The following is a 19,966-nucleotide window of genomic DNA, read 5'->3' on the forward strand; positions in this document are numbered from 1 at the left end:
CTCGAACCGGTCAAATCTAGCTCGCGACTCCTTTTCCCCTCGAATCGGCCTCCACTTGCGTCGAATCTATCCAAAACTAGAACGATGACGTCAAAATATACTAAGGGAACAAAGCCCAAGCAAAAATAATCAAAATACGACACAAATCTCGAAATTACCAAAATCCGACCCCGGGCCCACGTCTCGGAATTCAATAATTTTTACATCAATAGATTTCTTATCTCCCCACGAGTTCATGCATATCAAAAGTTCTTAAATCTGACCTCAAAGGGTCCACCAAATCCTCAATCAAAGGCCTAAGTTTCCAAGCCCTAGTTTCCCCAAATGTTAACCCTTAATTTCCGTAATTTCTAGCTCTAATCCGTGAAATAATAACATAGGAACGAGTTTTAGGTCCAAATTCCTTACCTCAAAGAAGTTCCCTTGAAATCCCTCTTTCAAATCGTTCAAAAAGCCCCAAAGCCGAGATAAAAAAATAGTGAAATAGCTCAAAATTCGCAAAGGCCACAATTTATACCTTCTGCCCAGACATTTTTGTATTTGCGGCTATATTTACGCTTCTGCGGTGCCGTATCTGCAGTCAAAACCACCGCATCTGCGGTCCTCACTTAAACTCCCCTTTCCGTATCTACGATAAACTTTTCGCATCTGCGCCATCGCAGATGCGGTATTCCAACTGCTTCTGTGGTTCCGGACAACCTCACCAAAATCTACTTTTTGCGGCCAAACTTCCGCTTATGCGACGCCGCACCTTCGGTCTCTAATACGCAGGTGCAAAAATACCAAGAGCAACAATTTCAGCAGCTGCAACAAATTCTAAACTTCTCCGTTAACCATCCGAAATCACCCCGAGGCCCCCGAGACCTCAACCAAAAGCACGAACATATCGTAATACCTTATTCAAACTTGCACCAATCTTCAAAACGCCTCTAACAACATCAAATTGACCAAAACACATTGGATTCAAGCCAAACTTTCTAAAATCTTCTGAATTCCGCTTTTGATCAAAATCCAACCAAACCACGTCCGAATGACCTGAAATTTTGTACACACATCCCAAATGACCCAATGGAACTACTTCAACTCTTGGAATTCCATTCTGACCCCTATCAAAATCTCACCTACCAACCGAAAATTGCCAAAATACCAACTTCGCCAAATCAAGCCTAAATCTACTCTGAACCTCCAAAACTCATTCAGATCACGCTCATAATCACAAATCACCTCCCAAAGCTAACCGAACCATCGGAACTCACATCCAAGCCCTCTAACTCATAAGTCAACATCTGGTTGACTTTTCCAACTTGAGCTTCCTCAAAAGAGACTAGGTGTTTCAAACCTTACCAAAATCATTCCGGATTCGATCCGACCAACCCGATACCACATAACACAGATGAACAAAGTATAAGGAAGCAGAAATGGTAAAAACAGAGCGGTAACTCATGAGACAACTGGTCGAGTCGTCACACATCTCTTACACACTAATATTGTACTTGGACAACCTAAGCTATGAGAAAGTTTTCAATAATCTTAATGAGCTCAAAAGAAATGTTGTAGTTAAAAATTCTGGCAATAATCTGTATATTTCGACAATAGTTTCTAGGTTCTGGACACAATTAATTTATTTTGTTGGTTGATTTTTTGGCAAAGGAGGTTCCTTTCACGTTCAAAAAATGAAGGGGTATTATTTTCCTACAATAAAAGGTTAAGGAGGTGAAGTGAAATTTACTCTAAAAATATTATATCTGTGCTCCTCCCACGCGATATATCATTATCTATCCTTGCTTTAACATAATGTTTAACTTCTTTTTATCCGAAGATATTAAAAATGTATCATTGTGATCAATCATCCGAGAGTAATATATCACGAGTAAACTACATCAAAAACTTAGTGCAAACCATAAGTTAATATAGTTATATATATAGACATGTTTTTAAAAATTCAATGAGGGTTATTTATATAAATAGAAAATATAATTCAAGGGAGTTTCTATGATACAAGATATTTTAAGTTAGTAACTAACAAAAAAATAGTTTAAGAGGGATTTTCCACTGAGTTAAATATCTGTGTATAGTGTCACATATCAACACTTTTAGTTAATTAGGAGCGTGTACCAAATTCACATCTAAGAATTTAACGATAGGGTTTTTAATATATAGGAGAATACAGTATAAGGGATTTTGGGAATACCGAATAATTTAAGTAATTGACAAAAATATAATAGTTTAGGGAATTTTAGAGTATTCACGCAAATTAAATGAACAATGTTAGCATAGAGTAATTGCAATTCTGACCTCAATCGACCTTCAAATCATCAAATCTCACTTTTCCAAAATCATAATGAAAAATCTTTAAATTTTCTCTTAAATTCACATAAACTAAGTGTAATAATCTGTGGGTAAATAGTATCTATCATCAAAATTAAATAAACTTCACTTACCTCTTCAATTGTAATGAAAAGTCTTCCAAAAATTGCCTCCAACCGATCTCCACAACTCCAAATAATTAAAAAAATGATCAAACCCTTTGAAATATAAGGTTTGCCCAGTGATTCCGTATTTGTGGTCACTTAATCGCATCTGCGGTGCCACTTTTGTTGTTAACTCATCGTATTTGGGATTCCCTTCTCAGGGCTGACCTTCCGTTTTTGCGGCTAAACATGCGCTTCTGCCTTTGCTGACAATTCACCGCACATGTGGTCCCTACTTAACCATCCCAAATCTGCTTATGCGAAGGAATCTCCACATCCGCGCTTGCGCATTAGCGCTCCCTTGTTAGCACTTGCGGACCCAACCTTCCCCAACCAATCAACGTATATGCGAATGTGTTAGAACAAGGTTTTGTTTGTTAAGAGGTGTATTACCGGTATTGGGTTGTTTGAGTAGTTTCTGTTATTAGAAATTTTTGCTATGAGTGTTTGACTAATGTGGTATTCATGTGATTTCAACTTGGGTTATGACCATGGCTCGATACAGCTTGTTCAGACTTATGCAGTGTGTAGATGCGAGATTCTGATCTGATAGAAAGTTCGGATATTGAAATTGAGTTCTAAGACTTAAATTGCACTTCGCTCGGTTGTTTGAGGGAATGAATATCTCCGTATAATGTATTATGACTTATGTGAATCATCGGTTTTGGTTTTTAGGTTCTCCAGAATTGATTTGGGAGAATGGTCTCAACTACAATAACATAACAACAACAACCCAGTGTAATCCCACAAGTGGGGTCTGGGGAGGGTAATATGTACGCAGACCTTACCTCTACCCCGAGGGGCAGAGAGACTGTTTCCAGGAGACCCTCGGCTCGAAGAGGCAACAAGAGACACTATATTAGTACTATCAATATACTCAAAATAAAAAAACATAAAATCCATAACATAACATAAATACCATAAAAAACAAAGTAACAGCAATATAAGAGATATAGGAAATACGAGAAAGATGTAGGTATTAATACACAGAAGATAAAGCCCATCATCAGTAGTTGATCAATAGCATTCTAGGACTAATTCCTAACTGGCTAGTCTCACTCTAGTGCGCTGTAAAAAAGACATCACAATTTCCCCTAACCTACAACCTTAATGCTCGATCTCCACAATTCTCTGTTTAGGGCCATGTCCTCAGTAACCCTAAGTCGCGCCATATCCTGCCTGATCACCTCTCCCCAATACTTCTTAGGTCTCCCTCTACCTCTCCTCGTACCCACCACCGCCAGTCGTTCACACCTTCTCACCGGTGCATCAGTGTTCCTCCTCTGAATGTGCCCGAACCATCTGAGTCTTGCTTCCCGCATCTTGTCCTCCATGGGGGCCACACCCACCTTCTCTCGAATATCTTCATTTCTAATCTTATCCTTCCTTGTATGCCCGCACATCCACCTCAACATCCTCATCTCTGCAACTTTCATCCTCTGGATGTGTGAGATCTTCACCGGCCAACACTCGGTCCCATACAACATAGCAGGCCTAACCACTGCCCTATAAAATTTACCTTTCAGTAACAGTGGCACTTTCTTGTCACACAGGACTCCCGTCGCTAACCTCCATTTCATCCACCCCACCCCTATACGGTGTGTGACATCCTCGTCGATCTCCCCGGACCCCTGAATAAACGACCCCAGGTACTTGAAACTACCCCTCTTAGGGATGACTTGAGAATCAAGCCTCACTTCCACTCCCGCTTCCGTCGGCTCTGCCCCAAATTTGCACTCAAGGTATTCCATCTTCGTCCTGCTCAACCTGAAACCTTTGGACTCAAGGGTATGTCTCCAAACCTCTAACCTCTCACTGACGCCGCGTCGTGTCTCGTCGATTAGGACTATGTCATCAGCAAATAGCATGCACCATGGCACCTCCCCCTGAATATGATGCGTTATAGCATCCATCACCAGGGCAAATAGGAAAGGGCTGAATGCAGACCCTTGGTGCAACCCCGTAATAACCGGAAAATAATCTGAATCGCCTCGTCGATCTCCCTGGACCCCTGAATAAATGACCCCAGGTACTTAAAACTACCCCTCTTAGGGATGACTTGAGAATCAAGCCTCACTTCCACTCCCGCTTCCGTCGGCTCTGCCCCAAATTTGCACTCAAGGTATTCCATCTTCGTCCTGCTCAACCTGAAACCTTTGGACTCAAGGGTATGTCTCCAAACCTCTAACCTCTCACTGACGCCGCGTCGTGTCTCGTCGATTAGGACTATGTCATCAGCAAATAGCATGCACCATGGCACCTCCCCCTGAATATGATGCGTTATAGCATCCATCACCAGGGCAAATAGGAAAGGGCTGAATGCAGACCCTTGGTGCAACCCTGTAATAACCGGAAAATAATCTGAATCGCCTCCTGCTGTCCTAACCCGAGTCTTAGCTCCATCATACATGTCCTTAATCGCCCTAATGTAGGCAACCGGGACCCCTTTAGCCTCTAAGCATCTCCATAAGACCTCCCTAGGAACCCTGTCGTACGCTTTCTCTAGATCGATAAACACCATGTGGAGATCCTTCTTCTTATCCCTGTATTGTTCCACCATCCTCCTAATAAGGTGGATAGCTTCTGTGGTAGATCGCCCCGGCATGAACCCGAACTGGTTGTCTGAAATAGACACCGTCCTTCGCACTCTCATTTCTACCACTCTCTCCCAGACTTTCATGGTATGACTTAGTAATTTAATACCCCTATAGTTGTTACAGATCTGGATATCGCCTTTGTTCTTATACAACGGGACCATTGTACTCCACCTCCACTCTTCGGGCATCCTATTAGTCTTGGATATAACATTAAGCAACTTAGTAAGCCATTCCAAGCCTGCTCTACCCACACACCTCCAAAGCTCAACCGGAATTTCATCTGGTCTGGTAGCTCTGCCCCTTCTCATCTTATGCATTGCCTCCATGACCTCATCGACCTCAATGTCCCGACAATCACTTAGTACATGGGGGCTTTCGGCATTCCTCAATTCATCTAGTACAATATCTTGATCCCCTTCCTCACTTAGAAGTTTATGAAAGTAGGTCTGCCATCTCCTCTTTATTTGGTCATCCCCCCAACAAAACTTTGTCGTCCTCATCTTTTATGCACCTCACTTGGTCCAAATCCCAAGCCGTCCTCTCTCTCACCTTAGCGAGTCGGAGTAACTTCGTCTCCCCGCCTTTGTTCCCTAGTTCCTCATAAAAACGAGCAAAAGTTGTCGTCTTTGCCTCTGTCACTGCCATCTTTGCCTCCTTCCTAGCTACCTTATATCTCGCAATGTTCGCTCTCTTCTCCTCCTCTCCAGTGCTCCCCACTAACCGCAGGTAAGCCACCTTCTTCGCTTCCACTTTACCTTGTACAACTGCATTCCAACACCAGTCTCCTTTGTGGCCACCGGTGCGGCCTGAAGATACCCCTAACACCTCTCTCGCCGCCTTCCTTATATAGTTTGCCGTTGTCGACCACATAGTGTTTGCGTCCCCACTACTTCTCCAAGCTCCCATTGCCGACAACCTTCCTTCCAACTCCTGGGCTTTAACCTTAGTCAAGGCGCCCCACCTAATCCTCGGGCGGCCTCGTACTGACCTCTGTTTCCTTCTTATCATAATACTAACGTCCATCACCAAGAGCCTATGTTGCGTTGCAAGGGTCTCACCTGGGATAACTTTGCAATCCTCGCACAACCTTCTGTCGCATCTCCTGAGGAGGAGATAGTCAATTTGAGTCTTCGCCACCGAACTTTGGTAAGTAACCAAATGCTCCTCTCGCTTCGGAAAACTCGAGTTTGCAATCACTAGATCGAATGCCTTGGCAAAATCCAGCAGTGAGATGCCCCCTCCGTTCCGTTCCCCGAAACCAAAGCCGCCATGCACCTCAGTATAACCACCTGCAGACGACCCAATATGGCCATTGAAATCCCCTCCTATGAATAACCTCTTGGAAGGTGGAATACTACGAACAATGTCATCCAACCCTTCCCAAAAACGCCTTTTAATCTCCTCATCACAACCTACTTGCGGTGCGTACGCACTAACGACGTTTAAAGTACACTCACCCACCACCAATTTAATAGTCATTAGTCTATCATTCACATGTCTGACCTCTACTACTGACTCCCTAAGATGGCTATCTACTAGGATACCCACTCCATTCTTACCCCTCACGACTCCAGAGTACCACAACTTATACCCATCCGCGTTTCTCGCCCTCGATCCGACCCACCTAGTCTCCTGGACACACGCTATATTAATCTTCCTCTTCTGAAGGATCTTCGCCAACTCTATAGACTTACTCGTTAGCGATCCTATGTTCCATGACCCGATTCTCAATCTATAGGCTCCCTTGCCCCCTCTACCTCCCCTGCCTCCCGACCCACCCCTGACCCCGGGCCCACTCTTTGCCCCACACTCTGCCCCACCTGAGGACATGCCTTTAATCTATCATCCCAGACTGCCGCCACTACACCTACGACAGATATACAAAAGACTCGCTAGTGCACAACGGACAACGAATCAAACTAGAAGGAAATACGTGACTACCTGTACACCTATTGAATGATTTAACTATTGTGAACTAAAGTAACATCAATTTAGCTAACACCAAAAGGAAAACAGTAGAACGGGAGGTACCAATTCCCGAGAACCAAACCTGTGATGATTTGCAGCCCTCGATATACTTGCAAGCTCTCGCACCGCTTCCCACCGCCCTTTGCTGACGCTCGTCCAGGTTGCTCTCTTTGCTAGTGCTCGTGCGCCCAACTTCTCTCCAACCACTTTGAGAATTTCCCTGAAAACACAGAAAATACCACGACCCAAAGACCAAAAAGGGCTATCACCGCTACCACTGGTGTAGCACCGAAAGTAACTAGCAGCCGAAATTAACTGAAGAAAAATCATACAAAGTACAGAAACAAAAAAGAGCTTCAAATGAAAAATAAAATGGCTAGAAAACCCGAAGGAGAAACCTGAGAGGGCTTTTGTAGGTGGAGAGAGGAGAGTATGAGTTGAATAAGAGCTTAGCAATTCAAACAGAAAAAAAGAATATAAAAACAGAGAAGTAGAAAGCAAAAAACAAACTACTAACCAATAAAAGGTTGTGAGCACGTGATTTTTGCCTTACGAAAAACTACTCCAAAATAAATCAAAATAAATTTCTTTTACTGTGTAATTTCTGAATTTGCGTGGTGTTAAATATTTGTTTATGTCCGTAAAATGTTTGCTTTGTTATAATTAAACAAAATTAAAATAAAAATACATGTTTCATGTATATCTAGGATTTAAGTATGCATTTAATTAAGTTAATTTAAATAAAATCATAAAAATATGCATTTTGTTCTATTTTTTTCCACTGTGTGATTAATGTTGTCTATGTGTTAATAGTTGTCAAAAAGGTAATTAATATCTTTGTAAGGGTAATTTTGTTTTTATAATTTTAATAAAGATTTTGTTATTTAATAATGAAATTAGAAAATAAAAAAAAAAATAATACAAGTTGTACAAAATCGGACCTGGATTAAAATCCAGGCCCAAAACATTAATTCCCCACCCCCCCCACAGCCCAATCCGAACAGCCCAAGTCTGACCCAGTCCCAAGCTAAGACCAAACGACGTCGTTTGGTCACCTCTCATCAAGGGCCGGTGGATTAAATTCAACCAACGGTCAAGATCCCCTGCCCTTACCCGCAACCCATAACCCGACCCATTGACCCGACTCAGTCCGACCCCAACGTTAAACCAAACGACGTCGTTTGGATTAGTGGATTGATCCTGGCCCTCCATCTTACTTGATCGGACGGACGATACCAATCCACCCCACCCCTATATAAATCCCAAACCCTTACCCCGGCCCCTAACTAAACACCCCCCATCCTCTCCTGTTCATCGTCTTCTCAAACAGACCCCTAACCCTAGCCGCCCCTATTCCCCTTCGCTTGAAACCCGGCGGCATCAACGCCGCCGGTCACCAAAGTAACACCCCAGAACCCCCTGAGCCTCCTCTATTCAAATATGTTATCTTCTTGGTTCGAATCTCCCTGAAGGTTCTCGAATCTTCATTTGAAGATTCGAGCCAAGTTCAGATCTAAACCAAACAACACCTAGTTAACACCATAGCTTCCCCTAGTCATCCTGAGTATGGATCTGTTGGTTGTTTGGCTCGAATCAGTTCTGAACTTCTCGAATCTTCTTTTGAAGATTCGGACCAAACAAGGACGAACTCAGATCCGTTTCAAACTAACACCAAATGACCCCTAGGCTACCCTCACCCTTATATCATGTTTGGTTCCTTTCGAATCTAACCAGAAATGATTAGGTCCCAAATCGAACCTTCAGGAAACCTAGAAATACCAAACTTCTGGATTTTTGTCCAAATTGATTAAAGGATTGAGGTTTAATCGACCTTAGTCGAAGTATTTTCAGTGGAAAATACTTCGACTAAGGTCTGTTTGATTTCAAACAAAAAATCCGAAAGCCGAGTTAAGTTCGAGTCTGATTGAAGATTCAGAGGTATTTTCTATTTCTTTGTGTATTCTACGTGTATTGTTGTCTGTTTTAATAGCTTTTTAATTTTTCATATTTGTTTTGATCAATTCTGTCATTTCTGTCTCCTACCTATCTACTTAATCCGAATGTGAATTGTTTCTGTTGGTTGTGATTGTTTACAATGTGTGTAATCGACTCGATTAAGTTCGTCGATTAGTTATATTACGAATTTTTCATTTCTGAAAATGTTAACTAAAACAGTCTGCTTCTATTGTTTTAGACTAATTATTGACAAATGTTGTAAATAGTCAATTGATTAATGCTCGTCAATTAAATCATGATTGTTTGTGAATCAGTGAATTCAAATGTATGCTGTATATGTTGTTTTCTGAACAGGGCATTGTCAGTATATTGACAATGCTCCTGTGTATGTTTGATCTTAGTTCAATTATAAGTTCAGTTTGCATTATTGTGCTGAACCCAGTGTAATATTGTCAAGTTTGAGTTCAAGTTTACAAATGATGATTAGATGTAATTGTGATAGAATGTTTACATTCTTAGGATTCAGTCCAGAACCTAAGAGAATTGGTTATAGCTGTGTTAAATCAGTTTGATAATTAAGTTTGAACAGATTTTTAAATCTGTTTTGTAAATTCTGTTATGATTTTTGCATTTAAGGCAGTAATAACAGTAATTACAATAGGATTTCAGGGACATTTCTAGGTATGAAACAGATAAAACAGTAAGGGTAATATGATATAATAGTGGGCTGATAATGGAGTGTTAATGGCTATTAGTTAATGATACTAATGGGGAACAAGGGATAATGGGTTGTTGAAAATCAGGGAAAAGTTAGCCTAATGGGATTTAAAGTGGAAAAACAAATTTTTAATGGAAATTTTCTGTTTGTAAAAGATAAAGGGGGTCCAGGCAGCACTTAAAAAGAAAGGGGCAGACCTGTATAAATACAGGAAGCTGGACAGATTATTGGGAGAGAGATTTTTAGGATTGAGATTTTGAAGAAAAGAAAAGAACTCAGATTTTGTTTAAAAGAAAAGAGAGGAAGAAAACGGAAAGAGAAATAGAAAAGAGAACATTCACACACACACACACACAATCTGAAACAGATATAAAAGCAGAAACAGAAAATCAGAAATAAGGAATCCGAAACAGAAAGAAAATGAAATCTGAAATGCATTCTTTCTGGAATCTGTTGTTTGCTTGTGAATGTTGTTCAGTCCAAATCTGAAATTTTTCCTAAGTCTCTGTCACTGTTCATCTGGGTCAACGGGTCTTGTTCAGACTTGTTGTGTTATTGGTATATTCTACTGATTTTGTTATTGCTGCTACTGCTGAAATTTACTCCTTCCACCTTCATTTTCAGGTACATGTCTTTTAAATTTTAAGTTGGAAAGAGATTCAACATGACTCATCAATGAAGTTTGAATTGAAATTCTGTTTTCTATTTGTCCAAGTTCATCAATTTAAATTTCATTTTTGTTTTATGTTAGTTAATTAGTAGTGAATTCAATTTGATAGCTATGAGCTAATTGTCTTACTTTGAAAGTTCGTATAAAGATTTGTAATAATATTAGCTCATTATCTCATTAGTTTAATCATATTAAATTGTCAAAGTAGGGAATATGGCATGAATGTTGGTCATTATTTAATTTTGTTGTTAGTTAAGCAAGAAGTGATGTAGAAGTGCCAAGAAAATTACAGTAGTGATATTTATTGTTAAATAAGGTTAAGATGGTGTTGTTGGTATATCTTTATAAGATAATAGATGTGTGTATAAAAGTTGGCGAAAGGTGATATGATGTAGTTTATTACAATGTTAAAACGTTATGAATGTTTACGATATACAGTTAAGTTGCATGTAAGGAAAATTTATTGAATTAACTTGTATAATAATTCAGCCATTATAAACTCGATGCCTATCTACCTTCATAAGACAAATTGATCAAATAATTAGGCTTATTAGATTAAAAGCGAGTATATGAGAATGAAACGAGATGTATAAGTACCAATTGCAACACTTGATATCAATGGTAATTAGAAATAGAATTTGCATTAAGTAAATCATGAAATTTTTTTGGAAAATATTTCCTTCCTTTATGAATCGTTCATTTTCAGTTTCATATGCAATTTATTCTTTGATATATATATATATATATGTCATATTTGTTTTTTTTAAAATAGTATTAATCATATTTTTATTCTGTCCTTTGAAATTGAATAGTTGGAATGAATATAACTTATATTCGGAAAATATAATCAACGGTCAACATTTAATAAATTGTAAATTCTTTTCAAAGAATTTAAGGGCACCTTAAATGGGAATTTATCATGATTTTCACATAAAAATGTATAGATATAATAAACAATTTGTGGAAAATCCCTAATATCATTACGAATATTTTGCACAATTAGGGATACGTTCGCGTACCCTGATTATATTTTTAAAAGCAAAAATTCGGATTATGCGTACGCGCAATTTCGAACGAATATTTAATAAAAGGATTTTTCCAAAAGGCGTTAAATCAATTTCATAAAAACCCGAGATGTACGGTTCATTATTCAAGAAAAACAAATATTCTTGATTCGACATAATTTCAAAAAATGATTGTTTAATAAATGTATTATCAAAAATTATTGTGTACACGTACGCGTGACACAATTCTGCATTTTTTTAAAATTTATAACACGAATATACGTACGCGTAATTCGATTCAAAGAAGGGTCATCAATAAGCGGTAGTAAAAACATGTAACATCAATGTATTTAATAAAATCAAGGTAATTAAGCCAATAATAAAAACAGTTAAGCGACCGTGCTAGAACCACGGAATCCGGAAATGCCTAACACCTTCTTCCGGATTAACAGAATTCCTTACTCAGGATTTCTGGTTCGCAGAATAATAAACAGAGTCATATTCTCCTCGATTCAGGGATTATAATTGGTGACTTGGGACGCCTTAAAATTCCCAGGTGGCGACTCTAAAACAAATAAACAAATCCCGTTTCGACTGTCCTTCAATTGGAGAAAACTCCCCACGCGCCCTGCGGGCGCGGCGAAAAGGAGGTGCGACAAAGGTCTCTCCACTCCACAAAGCTAATTAATGTTTCTTTGTATTTGGGTTTGTGTTTTGTTTTTTTTATAAGCTAATGAAATAGAAGCCAAAGGGTAGAAGAAGAAGAAGAAGAAGCATATTGCTCAGAATCCTAAAAGTTGAGAATGGTCTCAACTAGAAGCTTTAAATTTGAAATGTTTAACCAAGTTTTGACTTTTTAGTATTTGAACTCGGATTTAAATTTTTGATGATTTTGCTAGCTCAATTAGGTGATTTTGGACATAAGAGCGCGTTCGGAATGTGATTTGGAGGTCCGTAGTAGAATTTGGCTTGAATGGGCGGAAGTTGGAAATTTGGCGATATTGGTCGGCAATTGAAAATTTGATATTAGGGTTAGAATGGAATTTTGGAAGTAGGAGTAGGTTCGTGGTGCCATTTCTGACTTTTGTGTAAAATTTGAGGTCATTCGGACGTGATTTGATAGGTTTCGGTGTCGTTTGTGTGATTTGAAATTGAGGTCCCGAGGGGCTCGGGATGATTTCTGATGGTTAACAGAGAGTTTAGAATTTGGAAAATGCAGCTGAAGTTGTTGGTTCTGTCTTAACCGCACCTGCAGAGTTCGAACTGCATATGCGAGGTTCGCAGAAGTGAATTTAAGGCGCAAGTGCGCAGCTGCATCGCAGGTGCGGCTTGGTATCGCAGATGTGGTCAGGCAACCGCAGAAGCGGAAGCAAACTTTTTAATAAAATTTCGCAGAAGCGGAGCCCTCTTCGCAGATGTGATCCAACAAATGCGGAAATGGGACCGCATGTGCAGTTTTACTGGGCAGAAAACCCCAGCTCGAGGTTTTGTTCTCCATTTTCGATTTTGGGTTTGAAAAACTCGGGAGAGAGGCGATTTTGGAAACGTTGGGGTAAGTGATTATAACCTATAATTGTATAAACTTCATGAATTTATGACTTTATTCATCATCTAATTGGGAATTTTAGCTAGAAATTTGGGAACTTAGGGTTTGAAAATTGGAGAGTTTGATTTGAGGATTGGAGGGGCCACATGGAGTCAGATTTTGATAAATTTCGTAAGTATGGACTCGTGAGTGAATGGACTTTCTAGTTTTGTGACTTTTGTCAGATTTTGAGACGTAGGCCCAGGGGCCGAGTTTGAACCAATTTCAGTTTCTTGGTCTAATTTGATAGTTTTTCTTGTGGAATTCATTCTATTAGCACATATTGATGGTATTGTACAGGTTTTGAATAGATTCGGAGCATTTGAAGACCGAGTCGAGGGGCAAGAGCATCACAGAGTAGAGATTTGATCGGTTCGAGGTAAGTAACGATTGTAAATCTAGTCCTGAGGGTATGAAACCCCGGATTTTGTGTCATGTGACTATTTTGAGGTGGTGCACATGCTAGGTGACGGGCGTGTGAACGTGCACCGTTGGGGAATGTGACTTGGTCCGTCCCATATTTACTGTAAAGTTGAACATTTTGTTGAAATTGCAGGATGCCACGTTAGGGCTTATGCTAGTGTTGTTTGGACCCTTAGAGGTCTTTTATTGCTATCCTCTCATTGTTTTCGATTGGAACTCTATACTCAGTCATGTTTATACTTATTTATATAACTCAGTCTCTATTACTCCGTTTTGATGCATCATATAAATGTTGTTTGGGCTGAATGCCTTGTTTTACTAATTTATGGCTGAGTGAGGCCGAGGTCCTGATTTGTGAGGATATTTATGGGATCGGGCTGCACGCCGCAACATGTTTTACTAATTTATGACTGAGTGAGATCGAGGGCCTGATTTGTGAGGATATATATGGGATCGGGCTGCACGCCGCAACATGTTTTACTAATTCATGACTGAGTGAGGCCGAGAGCTGATTGATTTATGCCATGATTGGCTTGTTTTAGCGCTTGGGCTGAGGGAGCCCCTCCGGAGTCTGCACACCCCTAGTGAGCGTAGGTACCTACTGAATGCGAGTGCCGAGTGCTGAGTGACTGAGACGCATGAGTGATGGTGAGGTTTGCCGAGGGGCTGTATCTGAGTGATGGTGAGGTTTGCCCAAGGGGCTGTATATTAGTGATGGTGAGGTTTGCCCGAGGGACTGTATATGAGCGATATTTACCCGAGGGGTTGTATACGAGTAATATTTACCCTAGGGGTTGTATACGAGTGATGTTTTCCCAAGGGGTTGTTTATGATTTCATCATTTTACTCACGTATGCATTGAACCTTGTTCTAAAATTGTTGAAAGATGTTTTCAAATTGATTTTAGGGGAACTGGAATTAAACAAGTTGATTTGATTCGAACTATGGTTTTAAAGGCACGCTGCATTTATTACTGAGTTTTTGTGATATGAACTCTACATGCATTATTGCTCATCATTACTTCTCAACCTTTATTTACTTTTGTTACTTACTGAGTTGGCGTACTCACGTTACTCCCTGAACCTTGTGTGCAAATCCAGGCGTATCTAGACACGGTAGAAGGTGTTGACTATTCCAGTTGCAGATTTTCTCGGAGATAGCAAGGTAGTTGCCTAGCGATCGCAGCCCTGCTCTTCGCCCTCTTATCTTCCTTTAGTTTTATTTAGTTATTTTTCAGACTATGTTAGTCTTGATATTGTCAGATAAATTGTAGTAGATGCTCATGACTAGTGACACTCTGATGTCGGGCTTTTTTCCGCACTTTGTTTTAATTTGAACTCTTTAATGAAGGTTTTATACTAAATAGCTTTGGAACTATCTTTGAAATGAAAATATCGATTTGTTTTGATAATGTGTCGGCTTGCCTAGTACCACCGATAGGAGCCATCACGACAGGGTTAGTTTTTGGTCATGACAGTAATAAATGAATATTAGTAGGCATTTGAATGCTTAAATGAGCATTATTTCATAGTTTTAATTAGGTCGAGGTTGAATCAAAATTCTCAACAATAAAATGAGTCCAGGGAACATGTAAACCCCTAAATGGCCTATAACCCAACCCAGGTCGACAAGCTTCCCATGCACACTGTGGATGATGTTGTTATATTAAATTAGCTTTCACGATATTTTTTAACTTTATATAAATTCTTAAAATTGTTTAGGGCTAATGAGTCAAAACTTTATGATATCAGTATGGAATCTTAGTTATCATGTTTTATGTATAGTTTATGAATCAATAAATATTTTTAGTTGGAGAAGATAGAGTAAATTCTACTTTACCCCTTAACCTTTAGTGTAGGGAAACACACCTCCTTCACCTTTTGAAAGGGAAATGGCACCCCTTTGACCAAAAGTCAACCAACAAACTAATAAATGATTGACGGAGGTTACCAAGGATTTTATGCTAAACCAATAACATTATTAACATATCACTGACCCTATTAAAATCACACTTCCGTAAAATTTTAATGCCAAAAAACAACTAAAACTCTAATAACAAGTTGTTCTTCTTGGCACACTTAGTTGACCTCTAGCAAATTAGTGTCTCATTAATCTTTTCTACTTTGTGCCCCTCTTTCCTTTTCTTTTGACCGTTTTTGTTCTCCTTCAACCCTCTCTTGTATTCGGACTTCTATAAATTTTGGTTTCAAAAAGATTCTCACATATATTAAAGAATAACACGTTATTTCAAACCAAATAAAAATAGTGTCAGATGAAACAAGCCATGAAGTTAAGCTTTTTTTGAATGACTATGTTTTTTGTTTAAACCGTTACCTGCGAAGTTGCAGCATACTAATTTATATAGGGTATATCCTCCATGAATTTTAAAGAATCTTATTATAAGCCAACGTAGTAAGAAACCAAGAAGCTTATATAAGATGTATGATGTATTAGTTGAATTATTTGTGGTATATTTTACTGTTTTGATGAATATTTATATATGCCTAAAGCATATATTAATTCCATCGTCAAACTTATGATTACATCTCTTACACATTGATATTGTACTTGGACAACATAAGCTGAAGTTTTCAATAATCTTAATGAGCTCAAAAGAAATGTTGTGGTTAAAAATTTCGACAATAGTTTCTAGGCTCTGGATACAATTAATTTATTTTGTTGGTTGATTTTTGGGCAAAGGAGGTTCCTTTCCCATTCAAAAGATGAAGGGGTTTTATTTTCCTACACTAAAAGGTTAAGGAGGTGAAGTGGAATTTACTCTAAAAATATTATATTTGTGCTCCTCGCATGTGATATATCATTATCTATCCTTGCTTTAACATAATGTTTAACTTCTTTTTATCCGAAGATATTAAAAATGTATCATTGTCATCAGTCATCCGAGAGTAATATATCACGAGTAAACTACATCAAAAACTTAGTGCAAACCATAAGTTAATATAGTTATATATACAGACATGTTTTTAAAAATTCAATGAGGGTTATTTATATAAATAGAAAAATATAATTCAAGGGAGTTTCTATGATACAAGATATTTTAAGTTAGTAACTAACAAAAAAATAGTTTAAGAGGGATTTACGCTGAGTTAAATAGCTGCGTATAGTGTCACATATCAAAAAATTTAGTTAATTAGGAGTGTGTACCAAATTCACATCTAAGAATTTAACGACAAGATTTTTAATATATAGGAGAATACAGTATAAGGGATTTTGGAAATACCGAATAATTTAAGTGATTGACAAAAACGTGATAGTTTAGGGGATTTTAGAGTATTCTCGCAAATTAAATGATCAATGTTAGCATAGAGTAATTACAATTCTGACCTCAATCGACCTTCAAATCATCAAATCTCACTTTTCCAAAATCATAGTGAAAAATCCTTAAATTTTCTCTTAAATTCACATAAACTAGGTGTAATAATCTGTGGGTAAGTAGTATCTATCATCAAAATTAAATAAACTTCACTTACCTCTTCAATTGTAGTGAAAAGTCTTCCAAAAATTGCCTCCAACCGATCTCCACAACTCTAAATAAATAAAAAATGACCAAACCTTTCGAAATATAAAGTTTGCCCAGTGATTCCGTATTTGTGCCCACTTAACCACATCTGCGGTGCCACTTCCGCTGTCAACTCATCGCATTTGTGATTCCCTTCTCAGCGCTGACCTTCCGCTTTTGTGGCTCAACATGCACTTCTGCTTTTGCTAACAATTCACCGCACCTGCGGTCCCTGCTCGACCATCCCAAATCCGCTTATGCGAAGGAATCTTCGCTTTCGTGATTGCGCATCAGCGCTCATTTGTTAGCACTTGCGGATCCAACCTTCCCCAACCAATCAACGCATATTCGACCAATCAGCCGCTTATGTGGCCTCACACCTGCGGCCTAACCATCGCAGGTGCGGAAGCGCCATAACTTAGGAAACTTCAGCAATGCAACCAAGTCTCAAAATGGTCCGCAATTAAATTGAAATGCACCCGGGCCCCCGAGACTCCATCCAATCACACCAACTAATCCCAAAACATAATACGAACCTGTTCAAGATCTCAAATCACCTTAAACAATATCAAAACTACGAATCACACCCCAATTCAAACCTAAGGAACTAATGAATTCTCAACTTTCAAAAATCGTACCGAACCATATCAAATCAACTAGTAATGACCTTAAATTTTGTATGCAAGTCCCAAATAACATAATAGATCTATTCCAACTCCCGGAACCATAATCTTATCCCGATATCAACAAAGTTAACTCTCGGTCAAACCTATCAACCTTCAACCCTCCAACCTTTGCTAATCCACGCCAAAATGACCAAGGAACTTTCAAATTCGGACATACACCTAAGTGTAAAATCACCATTCCAACCTAATGGAATACATAAAATGTTAAATGTAGTCAACTCTTCCAACTTAAAGCTTCTAAAATGAGAATCCCTCTTCCAAATCAATCTCGAACCGCTCGAAAAACGAAATCGGCCATACACACAAGTCATAATATATCATATGAAACTGCTCAAGGTCCCGAACCACCGAACGGAAATGTAAATGATCAAAACGACCTGTCGGGTATATGTGTGTGTGTGTGTGTGTGTGTGTTCTAGGTTTTTCTTCTGATCTCCATATTGGTTCCCTCTTAAATCTTCCTCTCTTGTTTTCTCTGTAATTATTTATTCTCTTTCTTATTTTAGTTATTTTTTATTTCTTACCCATATTATTGAAAGAACACCCATTTAAATATTTTTATTAAACCTAATCCTTATAGAGAATAAAGTTAAATCGATTGAAACTTGTTTATGTAATATAGAATTAGAGAATATTATTGCTGGACGATTGGTTTCTTGTTTGTAGAATATGGCTTTGTGTAATCTTATTTGTATATTATAAGATGATTTTAAAAATGCAACACTATATACCTTCATTTTTTTTCTTGCAAAGTGAATGCAAGCAAGGGCTTATTCAACTGTAATCTAGCAAAAAACATAATCACAATTAAAATTACAAATAACACATTGCATTAGATTCTATTTTGGCCAAAATACCTATAATTTATCAGTCACACCCAACGAAGGTTATTAATATATACAAAAATATAGTTCAGGAGAATTTTTAGGACATAAGATAGAGTAAGCTGATAACTAAAATAAGTTTAAGTGGGGTTTAGGCTGAGTTAAATAGCCACATGTCAAAGTTTTTAGTTAATATGAGCGTGTATCAGACGGACCTCTAAGAATTCAACGAAAGATTTTTTTTAACGAAAAAGGGCCTAAAATGCCCTTTTACTATATGAAATAGGACAGGCTAGCCCTCCGTTAAAAGATAGTCTCTATTTTGCCCTTGTCGTCAACAAACGGGCTTGTATATGCCCTCCATCACTAACGGAAGACTCATAAATTCATGTGGAATATATGTGAGGGCAAGTTAGACCTAGTTCGAATTGTACAGGGACATATATGAGTCAGTTATAATAGTCATTTCTCAAACACTTCACAGTTTCATATCAGTTTACTTAGTCATCTATTTGACAACACCAAATTAATTATCATAGCAAATAAACCCAGTCATGAACACAACAAATGAATGGCAATGACTTTATTAAATCTTTGTATAAAAACGTAAAGCTTCATTACATAATAAAAGACAACAATTAAGTCACAATAACACTAACATTACATATCATTTTGCACTGATCGAAAGAACATAACAAGACATCCCAATACCACACACATGAAAATTCACATCTTCTTCCGAAATTTAGCATCAAGCACAATGAGTACTCTAAATTGGTCACTTTCTTTATTAGAACATTTCTTTCCAATTCCAAGGCTTTTATTCCTCCATGATCGATGAGCATCATAACATTCTCAAGATCAATTTTCTTTAGCATTTCTTTCACGGATTAGAACTTTCTTTTCCTTCTTTAAACTACATATGAGATTTGAAACTCTAGGAGGAAGCTCTTCATCTTGCCATTCCCAATAGGAATATTTTTCATCCTAAAAACCAAAAATAAATAAAATAAATTTACAAGCAAATCGGAATAATTAAGAACCCATCAAAAAATTTACTTACCTCATGCTTCGGGCACTTGAAAAACCTCCTCCTAGCATTTAAAGGTGTCCATGCCATGAAATAATTGGCAGTAAATCCGTAATGACACCTCCTATTCGACCCATTTGAGCTACTAGAGCATTCCGACATTGTCTTTTGTTGTCTTTTGTTATGATTCGATCCATTTGAGCTACTAGGATTTAATAAAGTCATTGTCGTTCATTTGAATGTTTGTGTCTATGACTTAGTTTATTTGCTGCGATAATTAGTTTGGTGTTGTCAAATAGGTGTCTAAGTAAACTGATATGGAGTTGTGAAGTGTTTGAGAAATGGCTATTATAACTGACTCATATATGCCCCTGTACAATTCGAACTAGGTCTAACTTGCCCTCACATATATTCCACGTGGCTTTATGAGTCTTCCGTTAGTGATGGAGGGCATATACGAGCCCGTTTGTTGATGGCAAAGGCAGAATAGAGACCAACTTTTAACAGAGGGCTA

This window comes from Nicotiana sylvestris, chromosome 5, assembly GCF_000393655.2.
Source record: "Nicotiana sylvestris chromosome 5, ASM39365v2, whole genome shotgun sequence".
Classification (NCBI taxonomy): Eukaryota; Viridiplantae; Streptophyta; class Magnoliopsida; order Solanales; family Solanaceae; genus Nicotiana; species Nicotiana sylvestris.